The sequence below is a fragment of the Terrapene carolina genome, unplaced genomic scaffold (genome assembly GCF_002925995.2).
Source record: "Terrapene carolina triunguis isolate 2854851 unplaced genomic scaffold, T_m_triunguis-2.0 Scaffold66, whole genome shotgun sequence".
Lineage (NCBI taxonomy): Eukaryota > Metazoa > Chordata > Testudines > Emydidae > Terrapene > Terrapene triunguis.
Window position 1 is genome coordinate 60730222 of NW_020664417.1, and position 23086 is coordinate 60753307.

General features: G+C 39.5%; 1 protein-coding gene across 2 annotated transcripts in view; it reads left to right on the forward strand.

The window, feature by feature from the left end:
• The first annotated feature begins 13270 nt into the window (after positions 1 to 13270).
• RBM47 (RNA binding motif protein 47) overlaps positions 13271 to 23086 on the forward strand; it is a 60922-nt gene continuing 51106 nt past the window's right edge. For both annotated transcript variants that reach the window (XM_024211692.1, XM_024211693.1), the window contains exon 1: positions 13271 to 13329. The gene's annotated coding sequence lies outside the window, so the exon portion shown is untranslated. The remainder of the gene's footprint in view (positions 13330 to 23086) is intronic.

Below are 23086 nucleotides of genomic sequence, written 5' to 3' on the forward strand. Positions count from 1 at the left end.
AACTTCAGTGTGGCTGTTGCAGTTCACAGTTAGATGTTTCAAAATTCATTTCAAAGTGCCCTGCCATAGTATGGATCCCTGTGATTTTTTTTTAACCTCTCTCGTTGCATGGAAAAATAGCTAGTGAGACAACTTGAGCTGTAATGGGGGATCCAGAAGATAGCAATACCACAAAATTACTGTGGGAAATTTCTATACTGGATAAATGCAGCAGTTTTCTGGTACAGAACATTGTTTTGTTCATCCCTTGAGCTCTCATACAATAGAATACAACACTACAAGCATAAAGTATTACTGGCTATGTGTGCGTAAGAGTAAGTGATATCTAGTTTTAGTTCTTGCATAGAAGAGGAACAAGTTTTGCAACATAGTTGATATGCACATGTGATACAGCTGCTGTAAGAGGGTATTATTGATTCTCCTTGGCTTCTTTTATATGAAGATTCTTAATAAGTAAGAAAATCCATCTAGTGCTACTTTAATCAAGAACAGTGAAAAAGATACATTGTTCTCAGAAAAATCACTATCTAAAGCCCCTTCATCTCCCACTCTCTCCATCTCTGGCACTAGCAGAATCTTGGATCTTGCCCCTCACCTCTCAACACAGCCTCTGCAGCTGCTCGCTCTCTCAATGCCCCCCCACAAACCCCTCACTTCAGATTGTCCCCACAGGATTGTCAGGCTTTCCCTTTCCTGCTCCTCTCACTTGCAGCAATTTCCACCCTACATATTCTCCTCCTTCAAACACCTCTCATCTGACTTTGCTCTCTTTTCCCACTCCCCAAAGCTACCATCAACCATTCTCAACCAGAGTCCTCCTCAGCCACCTTCCGCTCTGACTAGAACACCCAGCTCGCCTCTTCCTCTCCTCACAATCCCCAATCTTCATTCTCAGTGAAATCAACTTAATTTGATGTCCCACCTCACCCACTAGCTTTCCAGCTCCTTACCCTCATTTCTGTATTTGATCTTCAATGCTGGATCATTTATCCCACTCATGGAAGAATGACCTAGTCTTCACTAAATACTGCCCCTTCTCTGATATTTGAATATCCGAGTTTCCACTCTCACGATCAACTCATCTCCTTCAACATTGCCCAGCTGCCTGACATCACCTCTCCTCCCAGCCCTTCTGTGACCTCCAATACATCTGTGTCTATGCCTTCCCTACCTCTCAGTCTTCTCCCTGCTCTCTCCTCCTCTGGTGACAACTGTCAGATCCCTCCGCTGCACTATGTCCTCAACTCCCTTCCCTGTCTTTCCCAGGGCAAAGTCCATTCTGCCAGTCCTTGAGCCTGGGTCACTTCCAACAGCCAATTAACTGCTGCTGAATGCCTCTGGTGAAATCCCATGACCAAGCAGATTTCCACTACTACAAATTAGTTCATTCTTTCTTCAGTTCTGCATATTTCTTAGCAAACAGCACTATTTTTCCAACCTCACTGGCTCCCAATATCAGCCACTCCCCATATCACTTACAGTATTTACAAACTTTTGATTCTCTCCTAAATCCTTCCCGCCCCTCCCCTGCATCTTCCTTCCTCTCTGCCTAGGATCTTGCTGACTTCCTCAAACACAATATCAATAAGATCAGCCCTGATTTCCCTCCTCTCTCCCTTTTTTCACTTTAATTTCCTTCCTGCCCTTTGCTTTTCCCTCCTCCTCCATCACAGACATCAAGGTTTCTCACCTGTTCTCCTCCAAAACACCTCCATCTGTCCCACATTTCCTCCTGCAGCATCTCACTTGCTCTCACTCTCACCATCTTCTGAGTCCTCTCCTCTGGCTCCTTTATCTCGCAATAAAAGCATGCTCGGATTTCTCCTATCCTCAGAATGCGGACGCTCCACCTGATTGCCCCACAAATATCACCCCACTTGCCGTTTCCCCTTTATCAACAAACCTCATCCAAGGGGCAGTTTACAACCACTGCCTCAAGTCCCTCTCCTCCAACTTTACTCTGGATCTCCTCCAGATCAGATTTTACTCTCTTCACTTCAGTGAAAATGCTCTAACCAAGTTTTCTATTGACCTCTTCCCAGCCATATCTCAGGACCTCTACACTCCATCCTAATCCTCTGTTATCTCTACTGTTGCTGCTGCTGCTCAGTTTCCAGCTTGTATTTGGCCCACACTTGGCTGCCACAACACTGTCCTCTCCTGAGGCTGCATTACCTTTTTGAAGCCTCACTCCATATTGGGGTTCCCTCTGAGAGAGGTCCTGGAAGGAGCATTATTCCTCTGGAGTGCGGAGAGAGGGTGTCACTAGGGACACAGAATAAAGGATCCACAGTGTCTGTGGTCAGCTCTGCAGCCTCCTTCCCCCCGCTCCACCACAGTGTAATGGTGCACCTTTAACAAACACGTCTCCTTTAACAAAACCAGTGACTATCTGGTAAAACACATGAGAACAGAAAGGATTTCATCCAAATATTTCACAGATAATATGGTCAAGGTTCACCATTTTGCTGGCAAGACTGATTCAGTCTGAGCTTTCCCACTCAGCTGTAAAATCTCCATACACACTATCTTCTTATGTTTTATTCTTTAAACAGAAATTATGTTCACCTCTTGGAGTTCACTTACAGCAGCCAGTGCACTTCCTGAGCCAGAGAAAGAGGCTGTATATAATCAAGTGTTTAGGACAGAATATTAAAATTATATAGCAAATATTTGTCAATGTTTAATCCTTAGGATGCTAAGGAGTTTTTGTAGTTCGCTACTAACATGATCAAATGGCTGCAACCTAATCAGAGTTCATATTCTACAGCCTGGAACAGCAGAATTAATGCATTATAAACACTTCTTTTTATAATTTCTTAGAAGCACTTACATTTTACAGCCCCTTATACCCAGTGATGTTCCCCAAAACTCTTTTAAAATCTAGTATATCTCCCCTGTGTACCTATACATATAACTCAGATTGTAATACAAATACATCATTGTATAGAATAAACAGTTTCTTTACTGTCTCAGAGAACTACAGTAATTTATCAAAATTGTAATCAAAACCTTCTGCACTAAACAGTGGCATATAATTATATAACTCATAGGAATAATACACACATTTTACATTGTAATTGAAAATGTCTAAACTGAAAAAGATTAAATGGATGACATCATTCTTCATAGTATTACTTTTTAAAGAAGAAAAACTATGAAAACCACTATGATATTTTGGGAGAGTAATTTTTTCAAATTTTTTACTTTTCTAAGCAACAGACAGCTATCTATGCATATTAAGCAATTTACAAACATCCTTTTGCCTTAGAACACATAAATCAACCAATCTCTTATTTTTGTGGTATTTTCCCTGTCATCTGCACCTGCTGATCAGGGAATATGGTTCTGAGATTCTACATTGCTCAGGACAGTGTATGTGGTACTTACAGTAAAAACCCCAGATCCTGATTTTGAGCTACACCTCATGAGCAATGCAGTTCTGGAGCCAACGGAGGGAGACAAAGGGAGCTATACCCTTTTGTGTGTTTCTAAAATTTGGGAGATGGCCTGGTTTGAGCCACAGTGTAATTTACAGCTGCTGCCCCCAGCTCCCAATGGAGCAATATCCACCCCTCGTTGCTCCTTAAGTGCAAAATCACAGGCATGTGGTCCTTCAAGTCCTCCTAATGTGGGCCATCCAGGGGCAGGCATAGAAACCAATCATATTCTGGTCCTGTATTAGCATCACTCAGATTTTCAGCATTGCTCAGCACTCAGCAACTCCCATTGAGAAGCTTATAGCAAAATTTTCCAGAAATTTCAGCATCCAGTGTGCTCGGCTCTTTTGAAAATCTGGTTACTTGTTTTGGTGCTGAAAATGGGAGCCTAGTTCTTGTGAAAATCTGGCCCAATATCCTCTTTTATCCCACTGTAAGGCTATTTTCTGGTAGAATTGGACTCATCCACAATCTTCTTCTTGGGAAAATTCTTATCTAGTGTATGTTGCTGTCATTACCTCTGACATAAAGTGCCCTAAACGTTGCTATATACATTGCCCATTTTGGTGCAGACTGCAAAGGAAATGAACGATTATGGGGTTCTGAACTCTATTACCATAGCTACATGCCGCAAGAATCTATCACCATTTCTTCCCATGAGTAGTACAGTACTTTGTGGTTAGTCCCTCTGAAATCAATGGCACTATTTGTGGAATCTGGCCCTTAATAATTTGAGTGTTTGGTCCTCCATATTCCACAGTTACTGTATAAAAGTATAAAACTAGAAGCAGCTGTGGGAAATTTAGACTAAAATCAATTACATATAAATCCTATGGGCCAAAAGCTGAGCTGGTGTAAATAAGCATAGCTTCATGGAGGTCAATGTAGCAACACTGTTTTTTTGTTTTCCACCTTGAAAAAGTGCTTGGGTCCTATGACTAATTTTATAAACAAGATAGAGCACAAATACTGAATTTTAAAGGATGACACCCATCTCAGCATAAAACAGAGGAGGAGGAGTTGGTGGTTATCTTATAACCGTTAGCCCAGTTTTTAGAGCACTCACAGGTTGTGGGAGATTCAAATTCCCCCGCTGCCTGATGTGGAGCAGGGATACAAGTGGAACAGCTTCAACAGAAGAGACTGAGAGACACCTACCCCAGAATACCCTATAGCCCAATGGTTAGGACACTCACCTGAGAGCTACTGCTCCATATCAGGCACAGAGTGGATTTAAACATGGGTCACATCCTGGGTGAGTGCCTAAGCAGTGGGTTAAACTCTATAAGGGACCACTGCCAACTCTGATCCAGTAGGTGTGCTCTGATCATACCTACTGGATCAGGCCCTGCAGGAAACACTTAGTTTGAAGATCACACTGGGGCATATGTAGGGTGACCAGACAGCAAGTGTGAAAAATCGGGACAGGGGGTGGGGGGTAATAGGAGCCTATATAAGAAAAAGACCCAAACATCGGGACTGTCCCTATAAAATCGGGACATCTGGTCACCCTAGGCATATGTGTGAGATAGGTGCCAGGACATCAGGACTCAGGTGGCTTTGCAAATGTCCAGAGGTGTGTTGGGAATTCAGGTGCCTACAAAGTTAGGCAGCAGCTGAGTGGGGGTTTTGAGGATCTACATTTTGGACTTAGGTGCCTAGTTTAAACTCTGCGTAGATTTGCGAGGTGTGGGTATGTTCATGGTTTGTTTGTTTTTTAAAGTAGCTTGCTTCCTGCTTGAACTTTTCCAGTTGCTTACTGTTATAAATGTGACCCCATGTGGTATGGTGCAATACAGCAACACATGTAGAAGCAAGCTGAACAGCTACAGGGAAGTATTTTGAAATACTTGTCTGTAGTTGGAGCTTGCTGAATCACCATTGTAGCACTTTCCCACAAAATGCAGATAAAATCTAGACATTTCAAGAAATCTTTGGATCTTCTAAATGAAATGTGCATATCTGCTTTCTAAACTTTTTTTTATAAAAAGCAACAAGTAAAGAAGTGAGCAGACAAATATTTTATCTGTTTTTTAAAATTCCTTCTTGTGTGGGATGTTCTCTAAGCTGTTATTGCAGGATTTTGTACTTCTTTTACCCATCTTTTGCTAGTCAGCTCTTTAAAGACAGAAAATCTTCCAGGAAACAGAATTGCAAACAGCAAGTATTTCCTCCCATCAGCATTCAGTTTTTCTATGGATCGTGGACAATTTTTTTCCAAATTGCATGCTCTTCCAGCCACAGATGACAGAAACCCTGCCTGGTGAAAACACTAATGATGCCAGCCTGTGGATCGACCAATAGAGGAGTTACGTGAACAGCCATGCTATTATCTCCTTCTCCAAAAGCACTCACATTGCTTACAGGAGAACTCATTCTCTGCTCTGGGGAGGATTCATTTTGCACTAGCTCTGGACCTACAGTTCTTTGTCTAAACCCTTAGAGAAAGGCACTGAAGCTATAACCAAAGTAAAGAATAGGCACAGATGTTGCAGTGGCTGAACTCCTATGGTGACCACGTAGGTAGAGTATGTCTACACTGTAGCTGGGAGTGAGCCAGCGGGGCTCACACTTAAAATAGCTGCTTAGACATTGCAGCCTGGGGTCTCAAGCTTAAGGGGTCGGATGGACCGTGACATCTACACAGCTATTTTTAGTGTGCTAGCATGAGCCCCGCTAGCACAACTCGGTTTACCTGGGCTGGGAGGCTTGCTCCCAACTGCAGTATAGCCTTGCCCATAACATCTCAATAAGCACAAAGTACTATCTTAAAGTAACAAGCAGAATACATGCTACCCTGGTGAGCGCCATCTTCAGATCATTGCTAAGGAGCAAGTTGCCAGTGAATGCTCTTGATGCTTGTTTTTGTTATTATTTCACCCTGTGGTAGAGATGCTTAGGGTCCCACATGGAGCCTCAAGGATAGATGCCCATTATCCTTTCTCCTTTACACCAGTTCCCTTACAGCTTCCACGGGTTGCCAGTCCTTCTGCTCAAGAGGGTGGCATGAAGTTACCGTTGGAGTTTGTCAACTCTGCCCTGATATTTATTGGAGGGGCCACTACAGAGAAGTTCAAAACACTCTTTTCTCCTGGGATGGGGGATGGGTCTGAGCACATTATCTCCGCAGTGCTCACTGTTCTAATACAGTAAGCTCTTTATTAAGAACATAAAACTTTTAAAGCTTCTACAGCAGCCATAGGGACTTGCTCCTGGCTGCCATGCTGGATTTATCTGCACTTGGTGCATTGTTTATCAATCTGAATATTGCCATGAAGGATGAAACACAAACATACCCTGAATGAAGTGAGAACTATTTCATTTACTAACTAGTGCAGAAACTCACGGCAAATAGAAATGCACCCAATCAGGTATTTTATCTGTAACACTTTAATTTTGTTGTTGTTGAGGCTATTAATATTTCCTGAGTAACTGACATTTAACTGATAATGCTTCTTCCAAAAGCATTATGGATTTTTAGGTGCTTTTTCCATTTCTGAAATGTACACCTTTCTCTTGCCTCCAAACCAATCTGAGGATATACATTTTCTGTCCTAAGTTAACATTTGACTTTACAGCCAGAATGCTGTATGACACAACATCTCTTCCATTTCCAGTAAGCAAATATTCAAGTGTTTTATAATTGCCCTTGAAATCTATGCTCTGTGACAAAGGTTGGACTCTGAGAAGAGAGTGAAATGCCAAGTTTCTGTGGGTCACAGTTTCTTCTGTCACTGATATGTTAATCAAAAACTTGCCCCTGGTTATCTGTGTAAGCACGATATGGGGAACTTTGGAATAGATGATGCAGAGATGGGCTGAACTGCCTGAGAAGTGTTTGGGTCATGCTGAATGTTGCAGAGCTGTGAAAAACTTCTGTTTGGAAACAGAAAAAGAGGAGAAATGAAACTCAGTCCAGGTTTATCAATCCTTACAAATAGTTTGGAGAGAATGTGACCCTGTTTATAGATTTGTGCCAAAACTGTGAGAAACAAAGTCCATCTCTGGCATTGTCTTGCCACGTCAAATCACTTTACCTCAATGTTTTCCTCATCTTCAAAATGAATGCATTAACATTTATCTTCTGACAGTGCTTTGCAGGGTTACTTACCTCATAAGTTTATGTTTGTACTATGCTTTGAAATGTTTAAGTGCTAAGTATTCTTACTGCTTCATTCCAAAACCAGGTGAAACTCAATGGTTTTGGTTGAGTTTTGCTGTGAGGTTTGGAGTTAATTCCTTGGAAATTAGAGAAAAAATTTGCACAAACCCATATGAATGAAAAACACTGAGTTTCACAAAGCTGTAGCTCCACACAAATAGGAGAGATACTTTATCACTTGTGTATCAACTTAACTTGTTAATTAACAATAAGTTATTTAGTTCACACTATATCTCCTCATATCAAGTGTGAAAAAGTGGTTTGTGTTGTGTGGCATTATAGTGATATGACTATAAAATGCAGTGTGTCACTCAGACCTCTACCAATCGTGATGACTGAACAAAAATTTGGCCACTTGACAGGCTCAACATTATTACAGAGAGTGTGTATGACCCACTGGGGAACATGAGGTTTTGGCCATTCTTTCTATAACAGCTGCTGAATACTGGCCTGGTCTACAGTAGCACACAAACTAAGGTTAACCTGGTCCTTTAGCTCCAGCAGCAGAGTCTCATGCTTTTACCTCAAGAGCAATCCCTGATTCTGACCCAGCCAGCGGTGTCATTACATAAGAGATACTGAGATGGTCTAAAGGAGTAGAAAATTTAGATTTAATTGACGTTAATAAGTAGAACTGGTCAGAAATTAAAAAAAACAACAACATTTTTTTGGGGCGGGGGGTGGGAAATGCTGATTCATCAAAAACTGAAACTATTCACAGAAACATTATCAGTTTTGACAAAACTTTTCTTGGGACTGGATCTCCGGTCCAGGATGGAATTTCTGGTCAAAACAGAAGATAAAGTCCATGCATCTCTCACATCCTAGGTGAATGCCCTAACCATTGGGCTATAAACTCAGTTTCTTTCTCTCTGACCCAATGGAGCTGTTTCATTTTGTATAAATAATTAAATATTCAGCAGGAGAGACTGAGAAACACACCCCAGAATAGCCAATACCTGGTGGTTAATCCTGCACTTGGCTGTTAGCTAATCTGGGGTGACTCTCCCTCATAATTTCAAAGAACAAGTTATAAATTACTTAGACAAGTTAGATGTCTTCAAGTCACCAAGGCCTGATGAAATGCATCCTAGAATACTTAAGGCGCTGACTGAGGATATATCTGAGCCATTAGTGATTATGTTCGAAAAGTCATGGAAGACTGGTGAGATTCCAGAGGACTGGAAAAGGTCAAATATAGTGCCAATCTATAAAAAGGGAAATAAGAACAACTCAGGGAATTACAGACCAGTCAGCTTAACTTCAGTACTCAGAAACATAATGGAGCAAATAATTAAGCAATCAATTTGAAGACACCTGGAAGATAATAAGGTGATAAGTAACAGCATAGATTTGTCAAGAATAAATCATGTCAAACCAACCTAATAGCTCTTTTTTTGACAGGGTAACAAGCCTTGTGGTTAGAGGGGAAGTGGTAGATGTGGTACATCTTGACTTTAGTAAGGCTTTTGACACTGTCTCACATGACCCTCATAAACAAACTAGGGAAATACAACCTAGATGCAGCTACTAAAAGGTGGATGCATAACTGGTTGGAAAACCGTTCCCAGAGAGAAGTTATCAGTTGTTCACAGTCAACCTGAAAGGGCATAATGAGTGGGGTCCCACAGGGATCAGTTCTGGGTGGGGTTCTGTTCAATATCTTCATCAATGATTTAGATAATGGCATAGAGAGTACACTTATAAAGTTTATGGACAATACCAAGCTGGGAGGAAAGATTGAAAAAATTGGGTTTTGTTTAGTCTGGAGAAAAGACGACTGTGGGGGGGGGGGGGACACGAAAATAGTTTTCAAGTACATAAAAGGTTGTTACAAGGAGGAATGAGAAAAATTATTCTCTTTAACCTCTGAGGATAGGACAAGAAGCAATGGGCTTAAAATGCAGCAATGGCCGTTTAGGTTGGACATTAGGAAAAACTTGCTAACTGTCAGGGTAGTTAAGCACTGGAATAAATTGCCTAGGGAGGTTGTGGAATCTCTGTCATTGGAGATTTTTAAGAGCAGGTTAGACAAACACCTGTCAGGGATGGTCTAGATAATACTTAGTCCTGCCATGAGTGCAGGGGACTGGACTGGATGACCTCTCGAGGGCCCTTCCAGTTCTATGATTCATCCCCATGTGGAATTGTGAAGAGGAGGTGGGAAGACATCTTAAAAACTGTTTCCTGCCCAGCTCTATTAATAGGCCACAGACTCCAGAGTCTGTAGCACATTTTAAAAGGAAAAATGTAGACTTGTGACTTTAAAACTCTGGCAAACTTGTGTGTCCTATCGAACTTGCCACAAGTCCTGTACAGACTCCACGTGGCTAAGACTACTTTGGTCATTGCCCATGATCAAATAAGCTTTTTTGTAGAAGAATAATAATTTGCATATACATAGTTCCTCTCTTATGAGGGTCCCAATGCTCTTTATCTATAATGAATTAAAGTTCACAACACCTGTATGAGTTACAGATGGCAAAACTGAGACACGGAGAGGTTAACGTGACTTGTCCACCATTACACAGGAAGCCTGTTGCAGAGCTGGCAATAGATCCCAGGTCTCCTGACTCCCCATCCTATGCTTTAGTCAAAAGACCACGCTTCCTGACAGAAAGGAAAGCAAATGTTTTAAAGCAGCTGTGAGGTGCCTTGCTGGCAGGAGAGAATCCAAGATGATGATTGGGATTTAACAGGGCCCACACACTAAGCACTGCACATTTTTGTAGAGAATCCCATGGCATCACCACAGTCACCAGTTGATATGAACTGAATTAAATATGAATTGTCTGCAGATGTCAAGGACCACATTAATACCTGACTCCCATCCTGTATGGACATGGGCTGCTGGAATGACATTCTTAAATACAAAATGCTGAGAGAAGCTCATCAGAATCCTCCCTCTTTCTCCAACTTCCAGGCAAAGGACAGGTTATGTAATGGGAAGTCTTTTGGGAACATCAGGATTGAGTGAAACTAATAAAATATAATTTCTACATTGTCCCTAGCAACTGCTACCACACTGACTGTTTCTGAGAACTATCTAGGCTCATTTACCTATGGGCAGGGCTGTGCAAATAGTGCAGGGTTCAGTTACAAACCAAGCTCAGTTTGCTTGGAGGGATTGGCAGTGAACCAGCCCCTGTAGGTTCACATGCAGACTTAAGTTCTGTGACCACAAAAGGCAAACAGGAACCCCAACTCTCATCTTTTCCCAGGTCACCCCATGTTCTATCTTTGTGGCACACAGGAGTGCCAACAGTAGGGCTGGGCAAGTGACTTTTCAGTTCACTGGTCATTTAAAAAAAAAAAAATTTGGGTCAACCAATAAATGAAAATTTTCACCGTTTCTGGCAAATCGAGAAGTCAAAAAAATCATTTTAGGTCTAACCAAACATCTTGTGCTTTGATTTCAAGCATGTTTTTAATGTTTAAAATAAAATTAAAGGACATTTCCAAATGAAAAGTCATTTTGAATAAAATAATTAAATGTTTCGATTTTTTCAAAATTTATTGTTTGTTTTTTGATGAAAACAATTTGGCAAAATTGACATAAATTTGCTAAATTGTTTCACTGACCCCAAATCTGCATTTTCTCCAAAAAAATGTTGGTTGAAAAATTTCCTTCAGCTCTAGCGAGCAACTGACCAATCCTCTCTCCTTCTAGCTGGCCTCTCAGTCCTTCTCCTTGTCTTCAGAGGCTGCCTAATAAATGTCACTGACCTTCAGTCTTTACATGTGTTTTCTGGGGTTGGAGGCAGTTGCACGTGCAAACTTCAGCATCAGCCCAGGTATGTGAACTGTTCACCTGCCCATTGCCCTTTTCTCATTATTCCACCCTGAACTGGGACTGGATTATCCAAAAAATAGCAATTTGCCTTTATATTAGCATAAGAATAGCATCATGATGAAAAATTATCTATTCTCTGTGTGTCAGGAAACCCCTTTGATGTATTGAGAACTAAGATGTTGCCTGTGCTTTACCATCTGCAACACGCTCAGTGAGCCTCTTCATTGCTGCTGGTGATGTTGCTACCACTTGCACAACTCACTTAGTGCAGCCAGCATGGCTCATTCTTCATATACGAATATAGAAAGCTTCCTAGGTTGTACATTTGCCCCTCTAATTTACAACTGACTACAGAAGATGGGTCAGGAAACTATTCTCCCTTGCTGTGACACATCAGGATGAGTCTACTCAAAGTCTGGTTGCCGATTGGAATGCTAACAAATTCATATGCGATCATGTGTGTCAGATACTGTTCTGTGCATTAGTCATGCGCCTACTGATCCATTGGCAGAACTTTCCAAATGCCAGTGGATTGAATAAAGGTAACTGTAGGAGGACCTAGAAGACAGAGAAAAATCAAAAGTAGAGTTGGGATTAATTTTTCCATTAGAATTAACCTACCAACCTAACCAGATCCTTAGCTGATCTAAATTAGCATAGGTCCACTGAAGGTAATGGACCTTCTCCGATTCACACCAGCTGAGGATCTGACTTACATAGTGCAAAATCCACACTCTACATAAAATCCAGAACACTGAAATACTCATTACCGTCATGTATACATTATGAAAAACAAGCCACCAAACAGATTGTTACAGACAGCGTGGATGTATGTATCAAGTGATTGATTAGTACAATTTAGGAACCTTAAAGAAATCAAATTAGACAAAATAAATCAAATTTATCCAAAACAAGATAGAACACAGCAGACAATATACTGTCTCAAAATACTGATGGGGAAAGAAAGATTTTTTTGTTGGTTCGTGTGCATGTGTCTGTGTATCAGGAGTTAGTGAGGGTTCTTCTATTTTATTGCGCTGTTGTGTATGATTCAGTCATTTGTTTAAACGGTGTCTGTCATTTTCAAGTTAGTTCACTGACCTCTCCTCTTTTGGAACTAGTGGTGGTACTTTGTCAAGTCAGTGTTCACTGTTTTAATGCCAGCTGGTTTCTGCTGTCCTCCATTTGTAATTGTTAACTTGAATGGAATGCAAAAACTCTGGTTTGGGACTAGTAGAATTTTAACTTTGGGTAAGTTCAGGGAAGTTGAAAAGTGGGCAGGCTTTCTTATTAGGAAAGCACCTTGTTGAGAAGTTCCTTTTACATTCATTTTGCTTGTCACTGTGATTTGGTTCTGTTCACATAATTTTACTGTGTGATTTCAGAGCACAGTAGGGCTGGTCATGGTTTTTTTTTTTTTTAAGTTGTAACTGTCATTGGGATGACTGTTCCTCTGTGCTGAAGAGTTATTTAGAAACGATATACTCCATTTTATTAACTGTTCGTCAGTTTTCCTGTTAGACATGCCTAGGCTTGCTTGCAGATTAGAACAATAAAGAAAAAGGTTATCATGATTTACTCCTTCAAAAATATTTATTAATAGTCCTGCTGATGTAGTTTTCCCCCCGGCATCCTTCTCTCATATCCCTCTTTAATATTAGGGATTTTTTTATTTCGGGGGAAGAGGGAGTCAAAACAGGGTTTCTTTGCTGCATTTGCACTGCCCTGTACTGCATATATGTGTCTTTGTGACCATGATAGCGTGTTCTCGCAATGGTGTTTGCATGGAGGGTGGGACAGAAGGTTGCTTAGTGTCTCGTAAAACATTTACCAAAAGCAGTCAGCCATGGATTTGAAGGGCATTCCATTGCCAAGCTGCCTGTGGGAGGGGAGAGAGAGTGAGAGAGCACAAGAGCACACCAGGTACTTGCCAGGTACTGTTTCATACTTTAATTTTTCTTGAGTTAGAAATTCAAGAAGAGCAATGGTGTTTGACTGTAAAGGTTGCTAATGGTTTACATGGCAGAACTTGAAAATCAAAACAGTAACTAGCATTTCTCTTTATAGGTTGTTTTTGTCAAATATAATTCAGTTACAAACTGTAATCTAAGGCATCGATTGATCAATGTCTATTTGCTTTTGGGGGTTTTTTTAACTGCAGAAGTAAAATTCATATGAATTATATAAGTAATGATCTTCATACGGTTGAGGTTTTCTAATGAATTAAAACCAACTGGACTCAGCTTGTCCTGTAACCGAAGGGTTAGAACAAAAGTCAAGGCTTCTAAAATAAAATGTGTAATACAGTGATTGAAACAGGGATGTGGTTAGTGACTCACTCTGTTAAAAGACATGCCAAATGTTGAATCTAGTTTTGCTAAAAGAGGCAACATGACAAACTTTTTCAGGATTCTTTTTTTCCCTGTGCTGTCCAAGTTCCAAGACATAGACAAATGAGATTTATAATTATTTTCTAATAGTATCCACATATAGAAAAGACAGAAGTGAAGCTGAGTAGTTTCAAAGAACTGCTCTACGAATATTATAGATAGAAAAAATATATCACATGATATAAACTGATTCAACCAAATGGTAATATGTCCTCCTTCTGTAATGGTATAATTTGATAATTCTAACATGTTTTGAGATATAACCTTAATAATGACCGAACCACCCCACCCCCATGATTTCCCAGTTTGTTCTCAAGTAATCACAAGAGGTGAGTTTTCAATAATAGCTTGATGTGTAATAAATATTAAATGTGTGATAGGTAAAATTCTATGATTATCTACAATATGTTCTGAATCCAAAGAGGGGAGGTAAAATAGGGAAAATATATCACTAGTAAGGGAAAATCTGTTATTTCTTTAGAGGGGAAAAATGCTACAGCATCTGTTGCTTCAGCTTTCCTCCTACTAAGTCAAGCTCAGCACAACATCCTATGCAGTTTTGCTTTAATACCTCTCTGATGTAAGGGAACACTCTATAAATCTGTGTGTTGCTTACAGTACTCACATGCTAGAGAGTAGCTAGATTTAGTAGATAGCCATTGGTGCTGGATGCTATTAAAGTTTAACAGCCCTTGAAGTATATTAAAAGTTGCTTATACCAAATGTGATGTTGATGTATCATGCTGCATAGGGCCACTAAAAACCTAGTACAGAGTGCAGTGGTCACAGCTCCTGCAAAATAGTGAGACAATTACTGGAAAACAAGGTATCTGAAATCCCACAACACTGAGCTGTAAATAAATGAAACAGGCCTTCAGAAATGTAAAGTCTGGGTAAAACCAGCACCCTAGTCCTTCAGCTATTACATAGAAAAGCAACCCTTGTATTAAAAACAATCCCGGGCACCACCAGTGACTTTCATTTCTAGATCTCATAGTAAATATGAGTCTTATATTTGCATGCAAATAATTTTCTGTCAATGCCAGACTATAAATTAGGCTGATATAGTTTAAGAACTTTTGGTTACAATCTTAAAAATCTGAAACAAAAGAGAGCAACGTTATCTTGCCTGTTGTCATGTGATGATAGAGTTCTAGCAGGTCACCAGAAGGAAGAATTAATGGATTAAATAGAAGGGATAAGACTGTTGACAAAATTTGTTCAGTCTTTCAGTCCTGTTTACATTTCAAAAAACCTACTTTGGTGGGATTCCAAAGACTGTATACCTATGAATCTTGTTCCCAAATGCCTGTGCAGGAATGCAAAGAAACACCATCAAATAGATACAAATTTCAATTGAAAGAGGCCATAATAGTTAAAAGGTCCATGAGCAAAAGCTGCTGTCCATAGTTTGCTGTCATACAGGGGTTGCACTTAAACCTTTTCTAATTTTGCCTTGGATAAATAGAGAATGTTACTTCAGGATATGCTTTATTCCCTAGATAACAATATCAAATTATTTTTAACTTTTCCCTGTAGTTTCTTGTCCTGTTTTAGGGATTACTGCAAATATGGTTGTGACACTTTTTAACTAAGGCATTTGAAAAAAATTAATTGTGATTGCTGTATCAGAGGTAATACCAGTCAAATACCACTGCAAGCAGTGGAATTGCACAGGTATCATTGAGATCATAATTTGGCCTGCAAAACCTTTACTGTGGGTGATAGTGTATGAATTGGAAAGAATCCAGCTTGATTCTCAGAGCTTAGGTTGTTTGCAGGACTGGCAATTAGAATTTTTTTTAAAATTTTAAACTGAGCTCATGTGATACAGAAATCATTGATAAACCAAAAAACTTAAAATTAAATGGAGCCCACAATGCCATTTTTACAGTATCACTTTTCTGAGCAGCAAGCATTGCACTTTAAGTTTCCATGGAAATTGATATTGAAAGAGGAAGATTTCTACTCATAATTGAATCGGACATACTTGTGATCAATGGTCACTTCAAACTGGATCCAGTCTCTTGAGTTATTTTGGAAAATGGTACTATTCCCTTAGAACACACTTCTTAGGTATTGGATGATAAAGAACAAAGTCCAAATTCTAATCACAGTTGCCAAATCCAAAAAACAGCAGCAATGACAAATCCCCGCTCTCTCTCCCTCCTAAAAAAATATACTGGGCATGATCTTGCACCTACTGAAGTGATTACCAGAACTGCTATTGATTTCACCTGGAGCAGAAATGGACCCTTTAGCGTTTGCTATGGAATTAACATTTATTCTTTTTGTTTGGTTGGTTTTGCTAATTTACTGTGTGTGTGTTTTATTGGCATAGGGCATTACAGCTTCTTTAGGGTGAAAGGGGACGTTTTCAAAGGGACAAGGAAAGAGCAGTATTTATTTGGTAGAAGTATGTTGAGTTTGAATAAACTAACCATCAAGAAGCTACATTAGTATACAAATGTTTTAATGAATTAGATAAACGTTTTATTTTTTAAAATAAAATTTTAATGTGATGCTATGAGCATCAAGACAAAACGGTGCCAATTAAAGATGTGCATGTTTACTTTTGCTCAGTGTTTGATGTGTGCATTGAAATTGGGACACAAGCATTCATGCATAAAAAAAACCCCTTGCTTGCATGTGTCAGGGATTTGCATTCCTAAAGTGCTACATGTATGTATGTCTTTGAACATTTAGGCCATATTTAAAGTATTAATAGTGGCCAATACAAAAACTAAAAAGAAATGGAAACAATTGAATCTTTACAGTGAATGGCAATTTGATAGGACATCTCACAGAGAAAAAAAAATCAGCTATAGCTACTGTAAGGACAATATTGTTAACTGAAGACCTGGGACAAATTCTGCTCTAAGTTACACCAGTTAAAATCCAAAGTAATTCTACTGAAGTCAATGGAGTTATTTTGGACTTATACTTATGTAAACTGAAATCAGAATCTGATCCTCTCTTTGCTAAGCCTCCTAACTTCAGTGCAACTCACTATTGTGATAACATTATAATATAGTTTAATTTTGTATAATGTTTTTCACACAAACTATCCCAGAATGAGTTATAAAGTTCCTAATGAGAGACAGCCCACAGTATAGCATAAATCATAAACCACAATGTAGACTCTTGGCCCAGATCCTGAACCCTGTTGCAGCCATTTTGTATCAGGCCCTAGAAAATAATCCAGCCCTGTGCTCCCACTCAATTTGCAATGTGGCTTGCTCTCCCAGAGGTATCTGGAAGGGGCATTTTAATAAGTCAGACTAAATATTTGTGCCTCCATGACCGCCAAATAACCAGACCTCCTAATTGGCTCAGGAACTGCAATTGTGTCTGCCCCTTGCACTTCTGTCAGGCACAATCTTTGTAAATTGTGTGTGTCCTTTGAGATTGTGGCAAACTGTCAGTCTGCTCTCTGCTGGGCAAAGTTTGGGGCTTCCAATATTCTATTGCGATTCTACTGCTCATTCCAGTGGCTGTTATTCATTCTAGTGTTCTTGTACTGCAATTGCTGTGCAATCAAGAAGATAGTGTACATTAAATTTTGTATATATTCTTCCTGATCCTACATAATAACTAAGATATTTAGTAGTAAATCTATCTGATATGACAGAACTGCTCGCTCCCCCCTCCTTTGTGTGTGTGTGTGTGTGTGTCTCTCCGTCTGTCTTTCTGTCTCTCCATGCAATCTTTTTATTTAAGAACAGGGATGGTGGTAAAACTTAACACTGCTGTTTAATAATTATTATTTTTTCACGTGACTTGAAATGGGAACTGCAAACACTTTGAGCCTAGGACTAAAAGAGGAGTTTCACTGCAGCTTTTGAAAGTACTCCTGCATGTTCTATTGAAATGTTGATTTTAGTATCTTCCCACACGTCTCAGTGATCAAAACAGATATCTCCATTTATACCACACTGAAAGGTCGGACACCAAGCCAAACGGTCAGTAGAAAAGGTCCCTGCTCCAAGAAGCTTACAGTCTGGAAGTCAGACAGGACACAAATGAATGTGACGAACATGGCACTGGGTTGTGCTCGGACAGGGTTACATGAACAAGGTTACGGGCTCACTCCGTTAATTCATGATGAACAATCTAAAAAGTGTCTATGTTTGTCAGGGGCCAGCCAGCAGTAGAGTGCTTGGTCCTGTCCCGGCCTCCACTATTGCTAGCCTTGCTCTTGCTTCAGCCCCAGGCTATACCAGCTCCCACCCCCAGCTCCTTCCTGATCTCTGACTTCTGGCTCAGACCCTCAGCTCCACCTTCTGCCTACAACTCCAGCTAACTCTTCAGCTTAGGCTATGGCCTCTCACTCCCGGCTATGACCCTTGGCATCACTCCTGGACCCACCCCATCTGGATTCAGCTCCAACTGGTAGGCCTGATTCTTGCTCCAACTGCTAGGCTAGACTGCCCATGGCTCAATTGCTGACAATATTTCATTAGTTCACTTATTTTAGACTTAATAACACAAAAATACTTTTACTGGGGGAGGGGAGCTCTTTTTTCCTCTTATGGCAACAATACATTACTGAAGGGAATTTTTTCCCTTTCGCCTCTAGAACTGTAAGTATATTTGTGTCACAACAGGCTGTACTACATTGGGACTTGCTCTCTACATTGAGGCTAATGGAGCTATTAAAGAGCAAACCTAAGAAAGTGAAGATTTAAATAAACTACATAATTTAATACCTGCACATTTCCAAATGTGAACAAATACTTACGTTCTGACCTCCAATTTCACTTTTGCTAAAATAATAATCTGAACAAACTAAAGGAACTCTTAAATCACTGCTCAAAATGAAATGCAGTTTCTATTAAACGAAGCACCTTTAATTACCTACAATATTAATTGCCTACAATATTATGTGCAGTTCCCAATGATGTCAATGAGAATTGCTTGCATAGATGGAGGTAAGATATTCCTCTTATTTTTCTTCCTTTGTGTTTTTTGAATAGGAATATTTTCTGTGTGCTTTGCTATTATGTATTTGAAAGTCAGATGCTGCAATGAGCAGAGGACACTGTATAAGCTGGATGGATATAATTAGCCACCTACTCAAGAAATAATAATATGGTTAAATACTACATTTAAATTACAAATGGACCCAACTGAAAGCCAAGATCTGAATTTGATGGCTCAGGACCTTCTCCAGCCTAAATAATGAGGGGCCTCGCAGATCGTCACATTACTAAACCACCACATGTTCTAATTTACACAGACATACATAAAATGTGTGGTTTCTCTCCACTTTTTAGCCAATAGATTATAGTGAGGTCTCATATTAATAAGACTTACAAAATAAACACCAGAAATTTGTTCACATACCATAGTATATAATATCAGTCATAATTAAAACTAACCTGCAACTGACCAAGTAAATTAAAATATTTTAGGATAAACTATCCTGGCTTTTATATTATATATATTTGTTTTCTCACTCAATTGTAAAATTCAGTGAGTTGCAATGAGTCTCCCAGTCATTAATTTGTGAGGAAGGAAAAAAAAAAAAGACACTGTTAGAAAGCTTCCATCTATGTTCCATGATTGGAATGAATAAAGTTTGACACTTTGTAAGAACAGATATGAGAGAGGTCATCTGAGGAAGGTGTGTCTTAGAAATGAAACTACATAACTCAAACCGAAACCTTTTCTGTTGTTGAATGGAGGAAGTCATATTCTGCAGATGCAAAGCATTAAGTGGTTTTTCATTCTTTTCAAAGGGCTTTAAAAAACATTCATTATCCCAGCCCTTCCTTCCCTACCCACAAAGAGTGTGCAAGGCAATGAGACAAAAACAGCAGCATCATAGCAGTGAGGTCTTTTTATTATTGTTGCTGATGAAAGCGTGTATCATGCTTGGACCCCCTTCCCTCAAAGTACTTTCTGTGCTCATAAGAAAATGATGAACAGCCCCAGAAGCATTACCTGGACTGGGATCATATTAAGCTTTTCTGAACTGATTACTTTAGTTTAAATTCTACCCAAATTCTCAGCTTCAAGTTGTCATATAAACCTTCTGTGATGCATCGAGACTGTATTCTTTTTAATCTGATTTTTGACATATTTGTAACAGCTTTCTTCTAGAATCACTCACTGGCAGCTCCTGTACAGTGCAGCTCTCACCTTTCTAAAGCTCTCAGAGAGTGCTCACGCCACCCCTATACCTAGCCACATGTACCCCCAAAATGGAAGGTGCTGCCCCAAAGAAATTTCAATACAAGGCCCCAATTTTGCAAGGACTTACACACATGTTCATCTTTACATTTACTTCACTGGGACTACTCAGAGTGTAAAGCATGTATGCACATTTTTCTGGGCATAGATCTTATTGCCGCAAGTACTCCTCAATGTGACTACTTGGTATCATGAGTGCTTACTACTATGAGTTCAGTGGGACTACACATAGTAATAAACACTGTGCTTGGTAGTTATGCATAACACAGCAAGGAATCACAACAAACAGAGTACTGTGGGGCAAACCAGGGTTATAATAGTGAAAGATTATAGAAGATGTGTATGGTTCCATACATGTTTTTAAAATATATCAAAATGTAGGTCCAGTGTCTGGGATTGGTGCTCAGGTATTATGGTGATGGAGGCCATACAAGAGGATGGAGAGATGGATAGAAGGAGGGATGGATAGATGAGTTGGAGGTCAGTGATGGAAATAAATGATAGAGGCCAATTTTGTACATACAGCATAATATGAGTACACAAGTAGGGAGAGCTTTTGTCAAAGCAATATTGTACCATTTATCCATAAACATACCTATGAGTGTAAATGTTATATAAAAGCACAATAAAGAAAGAAAAATCATAGATAGACAAATCAAGAAAGGAGATAAAGGGAAACTGGAAAGGAGCAGCCGAAGTACATCAGACTTTAACATATTGGTGGTTGAAAGAGTTCTGCCTGTGTCAAAGCTATTCAAACAATGCCATTCAGATATAAAATCCAAGATGGTGACACCAAGGAGGAGTAAGTAGGGAGCAAAGAACAGAGTCTTCATGAGGCACATTTTACCCACTCTTAGAGTCTGACCCAAGTTTCAAATTCCAGGTAAGCCTCAAGCCTGTGTATGTTATGATACTCAGCCAGAAACTGAAATATTAAAATTTGGTACAACCTGAGAGTGAGAGAGACAAGGACAGGAGCAGAGTACACTCCACTCTCTTCAAAACCTCAGGGACAAGAGTGGGCAGTAAAACCCAGGAGAAAATTAATTTGACAGACTCAGTAGGCCAAACACATCCTTGATAAAATTTCACTGGTATCACCTGGTTGCCTGAGGTCAGTGGAGTTACAGAGAGATGGATCTGGCCTATTCTGTTCTGAGTTTTCTTCCTATTGTTTGCGAAAGCTTATCACATCAATGCCTTACCACCTTCGAATAAAGGCCCAAGAGAGGGAAAACATACAACAGGAACTGGGAGGTCAACCACAGAAGTCACAGACATCACTCTTTTCAGTTCTGAATATTAGACACAGCACTCAGACATATGATTATGACTGTGAAACTTCAAAACTGAACTAGACATTATTTTAAAGAAGCACAAGGTTTTGTTTGATCAAAATGACAGACTTGGGTCCTAAAAATAAATAGGTTGCATATCAGTGAGAAAAGGCATCAGTTACACAGTAAGGGGAGCCTGTATTTCACTCCTGAATCGCAGAGGGTGGCGGGGGGAAATCAGTGTACAACTGACTCTCTGCTAGGAGTTTGACAGTATTTAAGTATAGAATAATAAGATAGAAGATATTCCTAATTGAAAAAGTACTCTCCTCCTTTCTAGTGTAAGGAATACATGTACAATCCCACAAGGTTGAATAGAGGGACTCGTCATGTCTGCTCAGATAGGGCTTCAAAACAGCAAGAGATCCATTCTTATACTAATATTATAATTACATATTATCCATGCTATAACTATAGTCATTGGTACTGTGTAGAATTCTCATCCCTGTTTGATAAATTCATTAGCCTTAAATAGTAGTATATTTTATGCTGTGAAATGTTTTGATTCAAACAGCTGGTAGTGGATACTTAAAGAACTCTGTTAAATACAAATAATACTGCATCTACTAAGTGAAGTAATGTATACAATTTTTTGGATACCTTTCAAAGCAACTGTATTCTGTCCAGATGTCAGAGTTTTGCAGGAGTCAGAATTGTTTCTTTTTAGGTTTTTTTTTAAAATCATTTAAGGTAAATAGAATAACTTCTAATGTCAGCAGCTTTCTTACATAAGCAGAAACAGAGGGATTCATATGCCTAGTGAAACTCTTTTTAAACTAACAAGCACCCAGTTGCACTGCGAAGGTGCGAACTGGAGGTGGTGAAGTTAGGTTAAGTAAGAAAACATGGAATCATCTTCACAAGTTAGGTTGTGGTGATGAACCGCTGTAGGCTCAAATTCTCTGATATTTGCATTTAATGCAAAGAAATTTTAATAAACAAACCCTGAATTACCAAGGATGATCTTCAGGGCAGCCAAAGAGACCTAGCTGTGTACACTAGCTGAACTCTTTCTGATATTTTTAATTGGTGTTGCATGGAGGTTATTGCGATGTCAGTCTTCTGGGGTGTAATAAGCAGTTAGGCTTTGATCCAGCAAGGTATCGAAGCACGTGAGTAACTTTAAATCCATGAGCTGTTCCATTGAAGTCAATGTGACTAGTCACATGCTTAAACATACAGGATCCTAATGAACATGAAGATAAACAGAGACACCATTTAGTGGAAAACTGTAGAATTCTTAGGTTAAAAAAATTAAATGTAGAAATTCTATCATAAGAAGTACCCAGGATTACTGCTCTCAAATAAATCTGATGTACAAGCCTAGAATTTTACAAGGACACTATTAAGGCTGGCAAACCCATCTTTTATATTCCTGCCCCCCAAAACTTGCCTATTTATCTACATTCTTTCTTAATAAAGATAAAATCCTAGTCTCAAAAATAAGGCATGGAATACTCTAAAAATCCCAGATGGAGTTGAGTGGACAATGTGATGAATTCCTAGTGTAGCATTTATTAGGATAGCGGTTTTCCAGGAGGGGTGTGTGTGTGGTTGTGTGGTTGTGTGTGCACGCGCGTAGACACACTCCGGCAACCCTGCCAAACATAGCATCCTGAGTTTGTTGTTCTGCTTGCCAAATTAATTAATTGGGATTTAAGATGGTACAAGCTCTAGATGTTGAGGCCTGATAGATTTGTTCTACAATCTGTTGGCATGCAAAAAGTGTAATTATAAAAGTTTTAGAGGAGTCAAATTTTGGTACT